Below are 13971 nucleotides of genomic sequence, written 5' to 3' on the forward strand. Positions count from 1 at the left end.
GAGAGAGAGAGGTAAGAATAAATAAATAGAGAGAGAAAGGTAGAGAGAGAAATAGGGAGTGATAAGAAAGATGGAGAGAGAGGGAGAGAGGATAACAAGAGGGAAGAGAGATAGAGGCAGGGAAGAGGGAGAGAAGGGGAAGAAAGATAGAGGGAGGGAGAGGAGGACAGAGGGATAGATAGATAGATTGGAGAAAGAGAGTGTATGTTTTGGGGGTGATATAGAGAGACAAAGGGAGATAGAGATATAGATGGAAAGTGAAGAGAGGGAAGAAGAGAAAGATGGAGAGAGGGAGGGAGGGACAGAGAGATTGATAAATATGGAGTGAGAGAGAATGTATGTTTAGGGGGTTGAGATAGAGAGACAAATATGGAGAGATGGAGGGGGATATATATATAGATGAATGGGGGAGAGAGGAAAGAATATTTATTGCACTAGATGCATTGATTTCAATGTAGATGATTTCTAATCCTATTTGATTGCTTTCACTAAATGCATTAATTTCAGTGTAGATGGTGATTTCTAATCCTATTTGATTGTTTGCACTAGACGCATTGATTTCAATGTAGATGTTGATTTCTAATAATATTTGGTTGTTTGCACTAGATGCATTGATTTGAATGTAGATGATTTATAATCATATTTTATTGCTTGCACTAAATGCATTGATTTCAGTGTAGATGGTGATTTCTAATCCTATTTGATTGTTTGCACTAGATGCATTGATTTTAGTGTAGTTGTTGGTTTATAATCCTATTTGCTTACTTTCACTAGATGCATTGGTTTCAGTGTAGATGTTGGTTTATAAACCTACTTGCTTACTTGCACTATATGCATTGATTTGAGTGTAAATGTTGATTTCTAATTGTATTTGATTGCTTGCACTAGATTCATTGATTTCAGTGTAAATGTTGTTTTCTAATCTTATTTGATTTATTGTATTAGATGCATTGATTTGAGTGTAGATGTTGATTTCTGATTTGAAGTAATTGGATGTATGATGGTACATTAATTTTAAAGTGATTAGATTAATATTGTGCATTGATTTCAGTGTAAGCATAAAAAATTATTGACAAGGTACATTGATTTTTGTGTTATAGTAATTCAACCTATTAATATTGGAGAGAAAGAGAGACAAGGTATGCTGTTTACTACAATATATGGAGGTAAATATTTAAATGGTCTACAATTTAACCTGTCCATTTGATATAATCGATATGAAAAGATGACAAAAGTAATAAGGGTGACAATAAGAATAGTAGAAGAAAATAGTTTGAGATTAATCACAATGAAAGACTATTTGTAATTTACTATATTCTTATTATTTACATTTTCTATCATTCAACACTATTACATTGTCACTTTACATTCAAAAATTGTATTTTATCATTTTTCATTATTAAAGTTATTCACAATATCTATCATCTCAACAAACTGAGGTAACTAGGAAAATTTAAAATTAAAATGACCAGATTAATCTAAGACATATTTAGCATATTTAAAATGATTATATTTAATATTAGATGATTTTACTTATTATTGATAAAATCAATCATCTGTTTGTTAGATTTTCTTTAGCTGCACACGACTGAAACCAACCTAGATCCAACTTAACTATGGATCTATCAAGCATCGAGTGAGATCAAATCTCTCGAGGTGCAAACATTTCCTCAAGTTTTTCACTTAAAAAGGAGGTTTGCACCTCAAGAGATTTGATCCCTCTCAACGCTTGATAGATTTGAAGTTAAGATGGATCTAGGCTGGTTATATTATAATATATCATGATATATATTAACTTTAGATATAAATGGAAGCGAAGAACAAAGACATAGAGTGATAGAGGTGGAGAGATAGGGGGAGTGACAAGGGAGAGATGGAGATAAACTTAAGGATATGGGAGAGGAGGAATGAAGAGAGATAGAGGAAGATGAGTGAGAGATGTAGAGAAGGGTAAGAGAGGGACAATGAGACACAAAGATGGAGGGGAAGAGAGAGAGGGAGGGAGATAGTGAAAGGATTGGAGGGCGGAGAGAGAGAGAGAGGAAGGATGAGATAGAGGAATTGCAAGAGAGGAGGAGAGAAGGAGGGATGAAGAAAAACAGAGAGTGAGAAGTGGAGAGAGAGGGAGTGACAAGGGAGATATCGAGAGAGAGAGAATGTTTAGGGGTGAGATAAAGAGACAAAGAAAGAGAGATAGAGAGAAGGGGGATGAGAAGGAGAAAGGTAGGGATACAATAACATAGTTGGATAGAGAGAGAGAGAGAGGGGGGATTGGAAGGAAAAGAGAGAGGGAGAGGGAGAGGATTGAAAGGAAGAGAGAGAGAGGGAGAGAGAGAAGACCCTAGAGAGAGGAGGAGAGTGATGGGGGAAGAGAAAGGATTGGAGGGAAAAGAGAGAGTGGTGGGGGAAGAGAGAGGGAGGTAGGAGGAAAAGGGAGAGAGAGGAAGTACGAGAGAGCAGACTTGAGAGAGAGGAGGAGAGAGGGAGGGAAGAAGAAATACATAGAGAGTGAGAAGTGGTGAGAGAGAGGGACTGACAAGGGAGAGATGGAGAGAGAGTGTGTATGTTTGGGGTGAGATAAAGAGACAAAGAAGGAGAGATTGAGAGAATGGGGGAGAGGAGGAGAGAGGAGAGAGTGAAGGATATAGTAATAGAGTTGGAGAGAGAGAGAGAGAGTGTGTGTGTGTGTGTGTGGAGAGGGAGAGAAAGAGAGATGGAGTTGGAGGGGGAGAGAGGGAGATAAGAATAAATAAATAAAGAGAGAAAGGTGGAGAGAGAGAGGGAGTGATAAGAAAGATGGAGAGAGAGGGAGAGAGGGAGGGAGGATAACAAGAGGTAAGAGAGATAGACGTGGGGGAGAAGGAGAGAAGAGGAAGAGAGAGAGAGGGGGAGGGAGAGGAGGAGGGAGGGATAGATAGATAGATAGGAGAAAGAGAATGTATGTTTTGGGGGTGATATAGAGAGACAAAGGGAGATAGAGATATAGATGGAAATTGAAGAGAAGGAAGAAGAGATAGATGGAGAGAGGGAGGGACAAAGATATTGATAGATATGGAGTGAGAGATAATGTGTGTTTGGGGGGTTGAGATAGAGAGACAATGATGGAGAGATGGAGGGATATATATATATATATATATATATATATATATGGGGGAGAAAGGGAAGAATATTAGTCACATTTTCTATCATTCAACACTATTACATTGTCACTTTACATTCAAAATTTTTATTTCATCATTTTTCATCATTAAAGTTATTCACAGTATTTATCATCTAAACAAATTGAAGTAACTAAGAAAAATTAAAATTAAAATGGCCAGATTAATCTGAGACATATCTAGCATATTTAAAGTGATTATATTGAATCAATCTTTCAATTTTCTTTGGCCACACATGACTGAAACTACCCTAGATCCATCTTCACTCTGGATCTATCTATAAAGCGCTGAGAGATCCATCTTCACTCTGGATCTATCTATAAAGGGCTGAGAGGGATCAAATCTCTCGAGGTGCAAACCTTTCCTCAAATTTTGCACTAAAAAAAGAGGTTTGCGCCTCAAAAGATTTGATCCCTCTCGATGCTTGATAGATCCAGAGTTAAATATGGGTCTAGGTTGGTATAAATCAAATGGTGTGTTGATATGATAGATATCAAAACACCAAATTCATAATACAATTTTAAAAATTCATAAAAACCACGTAAATTGTAATTTTATTTTAAATTATTATTATTATTATTATTATTATTATATATATGAGAGCTAAACATACTTGGAATTTTAGTATTTCACTAAATGATTGTTATACTCTTTTGTTTTATTGAGTTTTTGTTCATGTTTAATTTCTTTTATGATATACAATATTACAATATTATTGTATATATGTGTTTTTTTGTTAAAAATAATAATTGAATTGACATATTCAATATTATTCTTTATCTTTTAGCTGTTTTTAATGTAATTTTACATGATAACATCTCCCTCATATATATTGGGTTGTAGAGGGTCACTTGGTGCAATTAAAAAAAACATAGAACAAGATTATTAATAATGGAGCTTCACTCTTACTTTACCGTGCATATTCTTAACTTATAAGTATGGTTTGTTACTATATCATGGGCCAATAACATATGCCATATGTCCAAAAAACCATAACTGGTGTTCATATGATAGACGTTCATATTTTTTTTTTTTTAATTAATCAATTTAACTAAAATGATAGAAAACCCATAACCACTCTTGAGATAAATCTGAACTTCTAATTTGTGACTACTATTAAAAATATTTTAAAATATATTTCATGGAGGTTAAATCTCTACCATTAAAATTTTTGAAATGCTATTTCAAATTGGACAAAGTGTGTAAAATAAACTTTCTTTTTCACAACAATTTTTCTAGTTAATTTTAATCAAAGTAGACAAAGTGTGTAAAATAAACTGCCTATTATAGCTTATAGACCAAATGACATTTTTTCTAGTTAATTTTAATCAAATTTTGATGAAAATTTTTAAAAACTTGAGTTTAATTTATTTAATTTGCATAATTCAAGTGCCCTAAGATTTTTTCAAGTCGTTGAGTCTATTTATGCATTCAAAAATATATTTTAAATAACAAAAATTTTTGAGATGAATTCCAGTAAAAAAAAAACTATTTCACATCTGAATTAAATTACATATAGATATATAATTTTTTTAAAACATTTTGTACTCTTAATGTTAAAGATCATATTTTGTATAAATGATCGAACAACACACCAGACAAAAAATGAATCACGTCAACGTTTAATTTATTTAAGTGTTTCGATTCCACGTGAAGAGGGATTTTATATAGGGATGGAAACTTCTTTCCACCAATCAAATTTCTTTCAAACCGTCAAATTTGATCATTTTTTTTTGGCAAAACCGGGCGGCTGAGTTTTTAAATATTTATTTGGTCAAATTGCAATTAAAACCAGGGCCATGTGCATGTGAAACCCTTAATTTATTTAGCAATGTTCACACCAAACTTGAATTCAAGGCCAACATGGATCGCTTTTACACACCTGCTCCTAAACAACTCTCTCAGCGCATGTCACACCCCACACAGAGTTAAGGCGCAGAAGCAATACGGTGCCTCAATGAATGTACGTCACCCATGACGTTCTATCGAAACCTATATAAACATATTAAGGCATTGCACCATGGATCAATCTATTAAGCATCCATCCACATCTATCACCGTATTATGGCAAATTGGTTGAAGTTATTCAATTATATATTGTACAAGGAAGGACACTAATCACGATGGAAGGGAAACAAAATACACAAGAAAACCCGTCAATGCAGCAGATCCCATTGATAACACCTTATCAGTTGGGTCCCTTCAGCTTGTCTCATAGGTATCAACCTTCTGCTCTGCTTTTTTTCATTCCTATTGTACTTGTTTTGACAACAGAGTTTGAGTTTTCTCATACTGGGAAGGGATTTTGCAGATTGGTTTTCGCATCGTTAACCAGACAGAGATCCTACAACTGCACACCCCAACCGCACGCAATCCTATACCATTCCCAGAGAACCAGCCCCGGTGGTCTTCTCATTGCAGAAGCTCCTGGTGTCTCCGACTCTGCCCAAGGGTAGGCTTACATTTTCTCTGTCACTATAGTTATACTAAGCCATGTGCTAGTTATGAAACTTTTTTTATTGGAAGACCAAATGATGATAACCATGATGTGGTGTGCAACTGACAGGTACGCGGATACCCCTGGAATTTGGACAGACAAACAGGTGGAGGCCTGGAAACCCATCGTCAATGCAGTCCACGAAAAAGGAGGCATTTTCTTTAGTCAGTTTTGGCACACTGGAAGAGCTTCCCATGTGGGTAAGTATATCTATGCTTTGTACGTATTGCATTGCCATCCATTAATTCCTTTCATGTACCCACTTGTCGGATTTGTTGATTCTGTTGATTTTCTTCCAAATCATGATTTCCACTGCAATTCTACAGTTTGTTGGCTTCAGTAGGCCATGGCATCTCGTAATGCAAAATAGGGAGTAACAACTCTTAGTCTCTTGCTCTAATAAATTTGCATTAGATCAGTTTTTTCATGGATGTAATAGTGTGATTTTTATAGCGCATTCGCTTTTTTCATGGACGTAATAGTATGCTTTTTTTTTTTTTTGGTTGGGAGAATTTGCTGTCAGTTTCTTTGAATAGAGATGGCTGAGTGGGTCTATGAAATGCAGATTATCAACCCAATGGACAGGCTACTGTTTCATCAATAGATCGAAAAATATCGGGACAGGTCGTGTTACCCAGTCGCAAAGATGTTGCAGATTATTTCACTCCTCTAGCTCTAAAAATTGAGGAGATTCCGCAGATTGTCAATGACTTTCGTCTTGCTGCAAGAAATGCTATCAAAGCAGGTGACTGTTCTTACATAAATTTTGAAATTTGGCATTTAGGTATTTGCACACATATCACATAGGCTACTTGAAACTAGGAAGATCTTAATAAACCAGAGTGTTGAAATATAATTTCAACTACAGCAAATCGTTTTTCCTTACCTTTGCGATGCGATGAGATCGCAAATCGCAAATCGCATCCTCAGCCTGATTGCCTTTGGTTACAACCTGTGTTTTCTGCGATTGCGATGGTGCAATGCAATCCGATTGCATATCGAAAATCGCACCATATGCTTGTGCTCCATTTTTGTATTCCGCCAAATGGGATCGTGCCATGCGATCCAATTGAAGTCAACGGTTAAGTACAGGCCTGCAGCATGAATTTTACGTGAACTAAAAGTTACATTATTGACCGCCGGTAAATGTCATTAAAACAGTAAATTGCATTTACTGTTTTACTGTGGGTTGGTAAGTTTTGGTGAAGTTTTTAATTTTATTTCAGCGGGAGTATGGGCTCAAGTAATAGTTGGTAAAAGCATTTAATTTTAATTATTTCTTTTACAGAAGCATGTGAAGTGAAAACGTGAAGTAAGTTCTAATTGTTGATATATATATGTAATTTTTTTTGTTGTGTTGATGAGAGTGTGAGAGAAGAGAAAAAGAACGCAGTGCGTATGAAAATATACACCGCAGTGTAAATGAGTATTCTAATGCACAGCAGTGCGAAGAAGTAAAAAATATAGAACGCAGCAGCGCGTGAATGAAAAAGAAAGGCAGCAGCAAAATAGAATATACAGCAGACACAGCAGTCTTAGTCATTTGCTTTTGTAAATCCCTCTGTGAGAGAGGAAGATCATATTTTTGTAACAACAGTTTCTTTCCTTTATTAATGAATAGAAATTTGTTGGTGTGTGAAAACTCTGTCAGCTGCAAATGAATTTTTAAGTTTCCCTGTGCTAAGATCCCGTGGAGAGAAAACAGAGCATTGTTCTTTGTTCTGTGATTCTGTTCTTGGAATTTTGCCAAAAAAATTCCCAACAGTGGTATCGGAGCGTTGTTCTCTGGTCTTTTGAGTTTGAAATCACCTGAAATTTCCAACAACTGGTATCAGAGCTAGTCTAGGCTCTTTGAAGGGTTCAAAGAAGCTAAAGGAAAGACTTTTGCTGCAGCAGCTTCTCCAACAGTGTGAAGACTCAGGCAAAAGAATCCAAGTGAGGTATTTGAAGCATAGTTAAGAGTGCAAGAATGGCTGGCACCAGCACCAGCAATAGCATGGGTATGCAGCTCCCATTATTTGATGGTAAAAATTACGACTATTGGGCAATAACAATGAAAGCCTTGTTTGCTTCCCAAGACTTATGGGAAATAGTTGAGGATGGTTTTGAACAACCAGCAGATGAAAATGAGTTTAATAATCTAACTCAAGGAGAGAAGGATCTGTTAAAGAGCTACAAGAAGAAGGATTCAAAATATCTCTTCTTCTTGTATCAAGCAGTGCATGGAAGTGTGTTTCCAAGGTTAGCAGCAGCTAATACATCCAAAGAAGCATGGCAAACTCTTAAAACAGCCTATCAAGGAATGGAGAGAGTGAAGACAACAAAACTGTAGTTGCTGAGGAAAGATTTTGAGAACCTGTGCATGAAGGAGTCAGACAATATTGACTCATTCTTCACTCAAGTAATTGGCCTCGTCACACAAATAAGATCTCATGGAGAGATACTTGAAGAAAGGAGGATTGTGGAGAAAATATTGAGGTGCCTACCCTCAAGGTTCCATGTGATTGTCACCACGATAGAAGAGACAAAGGATCTCTCAAACTTTTCAGTTGATGAACTTCATGCATCACTGATCACACATGAGCAGAGGTTGAGTAGAAATGAAAACTCATCTCTAGAGCAAGCCTTCAAGACCCAGATGTCCTTTGGAAGAGGAAGAGGTCAAGGCAGAGGAAACAAGAGAGGAAGAGGCAGAAGCCAGAACAGAGGTGGAAGGAACAGTCCAGCGAATGCTCAAGGAAGAGGCAGCAATCCAAATCAGAACCAAGGTCAAGGCAGCAGCCAACAAGGAGGACAACATCATGCTCAAGGACAAAGGTATGAAAAACCCAATGTCCAATGTTATTATTGTAAAAAATATGGGCATTATGCCAGTGAATGTAGGAAGAAGCAGCATGATGTGAATAATAGATCTAATGCAAATATTACTAGAGAAAATGTCAGCCAAGATAATGTGTTGTTAGCTTGTAACATGGCTGAAACAAATAGTGAAGATATATGGTTTCTAGACTCCGGTTGCAGCAACCATATGACAGGAAACATAGCCTTGTTTTCTGCTTTAGATCAAAGTGTGAAGTCACAAGTCACACTTGGGACTGATAGCAAAATTTCTGTTATGGGTAAAGGAGAAGTTAAAATATTTACAAAGCAAGGTGAAAAGAAAACCATAGCAGATGTCTATTATGTTCCTGGAATGAGATGTAACCTCTTGAGTATTAGACAGCTTGTTCAAAAAGGTTAAAATGTTTTCTTTGAAAATGATGTATGCACCATCATGGATATTTCACCCAGCAAAAGATGTATTGCTGAAGTGAGGATGACGAGGAACAGGATGTTCCCTCTCAGAATAAGAGCAGAATTGAAAAACAAAGAAGTAATTGCAGCAGTTTCCCAAGAGGCTTTCCAAAGCCAACCAAAAGATGAAAATTGGTTGTGGCACTTGAGATTTGGACATCTCAACTTTGGAGGTCTTAACTTGTTGAACAGAAAAGGAATGGTAAGAGGATTACCATTGATAGAGAAACCGGACAGCCTTTGTGAAGGCTGCATATTGGGAAAACAACACAGAGAAAGTTTTCCTTCAGGGAAAAGCATAAGGGCAAAAGCACCCTTAGAAATTGTCCACTCAGATTTATGTGGACCAATGCAAACCCCATCTTTAGCAGGCAGCCAATATTTTCTAACATTCATTGATGATTTTACAAGAAAGACTTGGGTTTATTTCTTGAAGAACAAATCGGAAGTGTTTGAAAAATTCTGAAATTTCAAAGCACTTGTGGAAAATCAAAGTGGGCTGGGCATCAAAGTTTTGAGAACAGACAGAGGAGGTGAGTATATCTCCAAGGAATTCCTACGGTTTTGCAGAGAAAATGGAATTCACAAGCAATTCACAGCAAGGTACACCCCACAGCAAAATGGAGTTGCTGAAAGGAAGAACAGGACCATTATGGATATGGCAAGGAGCATGTTGAAGGCAAAGCATTTGCCAAATGATTATTGGGCTGAAGCCGTAAACTGTGTTGTATATATTTTGAATAGGTGTCCTACAAAAGCTGTAATGGACAAAGTGTCGGAAGAGGCATGGAGTGGGAGAAAGCAAGGAGTCACCCACATGAAAATTTTTGGATGTGTGGCCTATGCACACATTCCTGATCAGCTAAGGAGGAAGTTGGACAGCAAAGGGGAGAAATGTATTTTCATTGGATACAGTGAGGAATCCAAAGCTTACAGGTTGTATATCCCATCTACCAAGAAGTTCTTTGTGAGCAGAGATGTTCAGTTCATTGAGGAGGAAGCTTGGGATGGAAGCATAGAAAAAACATTTAATGTTAAAAATTGTTTGTCTCATGATGAAGATGATGAGAAGATGGTAGAAATACATCCCCAAACAGCAGCGCCAACACAAAGACATCAAGGAACACCTTTGAGGAGAAATGAGAGTGCTTCTCCAAGCACACCACAAGGAGGAAATTCAAGTGCGTCTTCAAGCACTTGCACACCAAGTGAAAGAGGTAAGAAGTTTAGAAATCTAAGTGACATTTATAATGAAGGAATGAATTCTTTGTTTGCATTATATTGTCATGTTGATGATCCTATTCATTTCGAAGATGCTATTAAAGATAAGAAATGGATAGAAGCTATGGATGAGGAGATGAATGCCATAGAAAGAAACAAGACATGGGATTTGGTTGAGCTACCAAAAGGTAAAGAAGTCATTGGAGTTAAATAGGTCTATAAGACCAAGTGCAATGCTAAAGGTAAAATTGAAAGACACAAGGCAAGACTTGTTGTCAAGGGATACAAGCAGCAATATGGGAGAGATTATGAGGAAACTTTCGCACCGGTTGCAAGAATGGAAACCGTGAGAGCAGTGTTGTCCATAGCAGCACAAAACAAGTGGAAAGTTTACCAGATGGATGTGAAGTCGGCATTCCTAAATGGAGTGTTAAAGGAGGAGGTTTACATTGAACAACCTCTAGGCTATGAGAAGAAAGGCCAAGAGCACAAAGTGTGCAGATTGAAGAAAGCTCTTTATGGGCTGAAGCAAGCGCCAAGAGCATGGTACAGTAGAATAGATTCCTATCTACTGGAAAATGAATTTGACAAATGTGAGGGAGAACCCACCGTCTACATCAAAGAAAAGGATGGTAAGATTTTAATTGTAGTCTTGTATGTTGATGATGTGATTTTTACAGGTAATGATGACTACCTCATTGAAAATTTTAAATCAGTCATGAAAGAAGAATTTGAGATGACTGACATGGGTTTGCTGAGATACTTCTTAGGAATAGAAGTAGATCAAAATGAAAATGGAATTTTTATCTCTCAAGAAAGATATGTAAATGAAGTGTTGGAAAGATTCCACATGCAAGAGTGCAAGGCAGAAATCACTCCCACGGTAATGGGATTAAAACTCAGCAAAGAGGACAGCAGCAAGGATTTTGATCCTAGCTTGTACAAGAGCATAGTTGGCAGCCTTATGTATTTAACTGCAACTAGGCCAGATATAATGCATGCTGTTAGTTTAATTTCCAGATTCATGGAGAAGCCAAAAGAAGCACATTGGCAGGCAGCAAAAAGAATACTAAGGTATATCAAAGGCACAAAAAGATTTGGCATGTTGTATACTTTTTCAGAAAACTCAGATTTGGTTGGCTACACCGATAGCGATTGGGCTGGAAGTGCAGATGATCGAAAAAGCACATCCGGTTATGTCTTTCACATGGGTTCAAGAGCCATTTCATGGGCGTCCAAGAAACAGCCAATCGTGGTGTTGTCTACAGTAGAAGCAGAGTACGTGGCAGCTACAGCAGCAGCGTGTCAAGCGGTTTGGATGAGGAGACCGTTAAGAAGTTTATGCCAAGAGCAGGCAACAGCAACGGTGATTTTTTGTGACAATAGCTCAGCTATTGCGTTGTCCAAGAATTATGTGTTTCACAAGCGAAGGAAACACATTGATACAAGGTTCCATTACATCAAAGAATTGGTGAACAATGGAGAAATTGTTTTACAGCATTGCAGAACTCAGGAACAGGTTGCAGACATTCTGACAAAGCCATTGGACCAGAAAAGCTTTGAATTTTTGAGGAAATGTCTGGGTATGATTGATAACCCAGTAGTTGAAATTAAAGGGGAGTGTTGAAATATAATTTCAACTGCAACAAATCGTTTTTCCTTACCTTTGCAATGCGATGAGATCGCAGATCGCAAATCGCATCCTCAGCCTGATTGCCTTTGGTTACAACCTGTGTTTTCTGCGATTGCGATGGTGCGATGCGATCCGATCGCATATCGCAAATCGCACCATATGCTTGTGCTCCATTTTTGTATTCCGCCAAATGGGATCCTGCGATGCGACCCAATTGAAGTCAACGATTAAGTACAGGCCTGCAGCATGAATTTTACGTGAAGTAAAAGTTACATTATTGATCGCCGGTAAATGTCAGTAAAACAGTAAATGCAATTTACTGTGAGTTGGTAATTTTTGGTGAAGTTTTTAATTTTATTTCACCGGGAGTATGGGCTCAAGTAATAGTTGGTAAAAGCATTTAATTTTTATTATTTCTTTTACGGAAGCATGGGAAGTGAAAACGTGAAGTAAGTTCTTATTGTTGATATATATATATATCTAATTTTTTTTGTTGTGTTGATGAGAGTGTGAGAGAAGAGAAAAAGAACGCAGCAGTGCGTATGAAAATATACACTGCAGTGTAAATGAGTATTGTAATGCACAACAGTGTGAAGAAGTAAAAAATATAGAACGCAGCAGCGCGTGAATGAAAAAGAAAGGCAACATCAGCAAAATAGAATATACAGCAGACACAGCAGTCTGAGTCTTTTGTTTTTGTAAATCCCTCTTTGAGAGAGGAAGATCATATTTTTGTAACAGCAGTTTCTTTCCTTTATTAATGAACAGAAATTTGTTGGTGTGTGAAAACTCTGTCAGCTGCAAATGAATTTTTAAGTTTCCCTGTGCTAAGATCCTGTGGAGAGAAAACAGAGCATTGTTCTTTGTTCTGTGATTCTGTTCTTGGAATTTTGCCAAAAAAATTCCCAACAGTGGTATCGGAGCGTTGTTCTCTGGTCTTTTGAGTTTGAAATCACCTGAAATTTCCAACACAGAGGGCTTTTCTTTTCCTAAGAGGGCAACACTTCTTTCCTTTACCCTCTATATATATATATATATATAATGACGCTGAATATAACCAACCAAATCGATTTTCATTACATCAAAATATAGATTTCTGTCATTCATAGTTTTCTCTGGCATTGTGGCAGGTTTTGATGGTGCTGAAATTCATGGTGCTCACGGATATCTTCTTGACCAATTTATGAAAGACAGCATAAATAACAGGACCGATCAGTATTGTGGGACATTGGAGAACCGGTGCAGGTTTCCTCTGGAAGCAGTGGTGGAAGAAATTGGAGCAGAACGAGTGGGAATACGGCTCTCACCATTTACAGACATTTTTATTCTAGTGACTCAGATCCTGAGGTGTTGGGGCTTTACATGGCCGAGGCCTTAAATAAATACAACATCCTATATGCCCACTACGTAGAGCCCAGACTGGCAGCTACCTTTGAATATGTTGCAACAAACAAGAGTCTGTTTCCAATGAGGAAGGCATTCAAGTGAGCATTCTTGGTTGCAGGAGGTTATGGTAGAGAAGACGGAAATGAAGCAATTGCAAGTGATAAGGCTGATCTTATAGTTTATGGTCGACATTTTCTGGCCAACCCAGATTTTCCTAGAAGATTCGAGTTAAATGCCCCTCTCAACAAATACAACAGAGACACTTTCAACGCTCCTGATCCTGTGGTTGGTTACATAGATTATCCATTCCTAGATTGAAGTGAAATATCCATGGATACATAAAAAATAGACTATCCATTCCTCTACTGAAGTGAAATATCCATGGATACTTCAACATGCATAGACTATCCATTCCTGGACTGAATCGAAATATCAACTGAATTTTTTATTGTTTAAAATATATTTTTGAATATATAAATGGATTTAGCACCCAAAATAACTCTAAAAGCACTCAAATTATGCATAGTAAATAATTTAAACTGCAATTTTTAAAAATCTCTCTAAAATATCAATTCATCTATAAATTAGACTACTCCTATATCAAACAATGTAAAAATGATATAAAATAGTTAAATGTTTTTAAAAAAATATTCAAATTTGATTTTTCTATTTTAATGCCATCTTCTTATTATTTATAATCTACCATAAATAACCTCATTTATACTCGGTGGAAAATACCAATAAAAATTTTGTAAGTACTGTGTGATTCCCTACCCTTCTGT

The 13971-nt window shown here is 36.9% G+C and overlaps 1 pseudogene; it reads left to right on the forward strand.

The window, feature by feature from the left end:
• Positions 1–5281: 5281 nt before the first annotated feature.
• LOC149180823 (12-oxophytodienoate reductase 2-like) lies at positions 5282–13507 on the forward strand (annotated as a pseudogene).
• The last annotated feature ends 464 nt before the right edge of the window (positions 13508–13971 follow it).

The sequence above is a fragment of the Pinus tabuliformis genome, chromosome 3_2 (genome assembly GCF_031772625.1).
Source record: "Pinus tabuliformis cultivar Carrire ecotype Pingquan chromosome 3_2, CPIR1, whole genome shotgun sequence".
Taxonomy (NCBI): Eukaryota; Viridiplantae; Streptophyta; class Pinopsida; order Pinales; family Pinaceae; genus Pinus; species Pinus tabuliformis.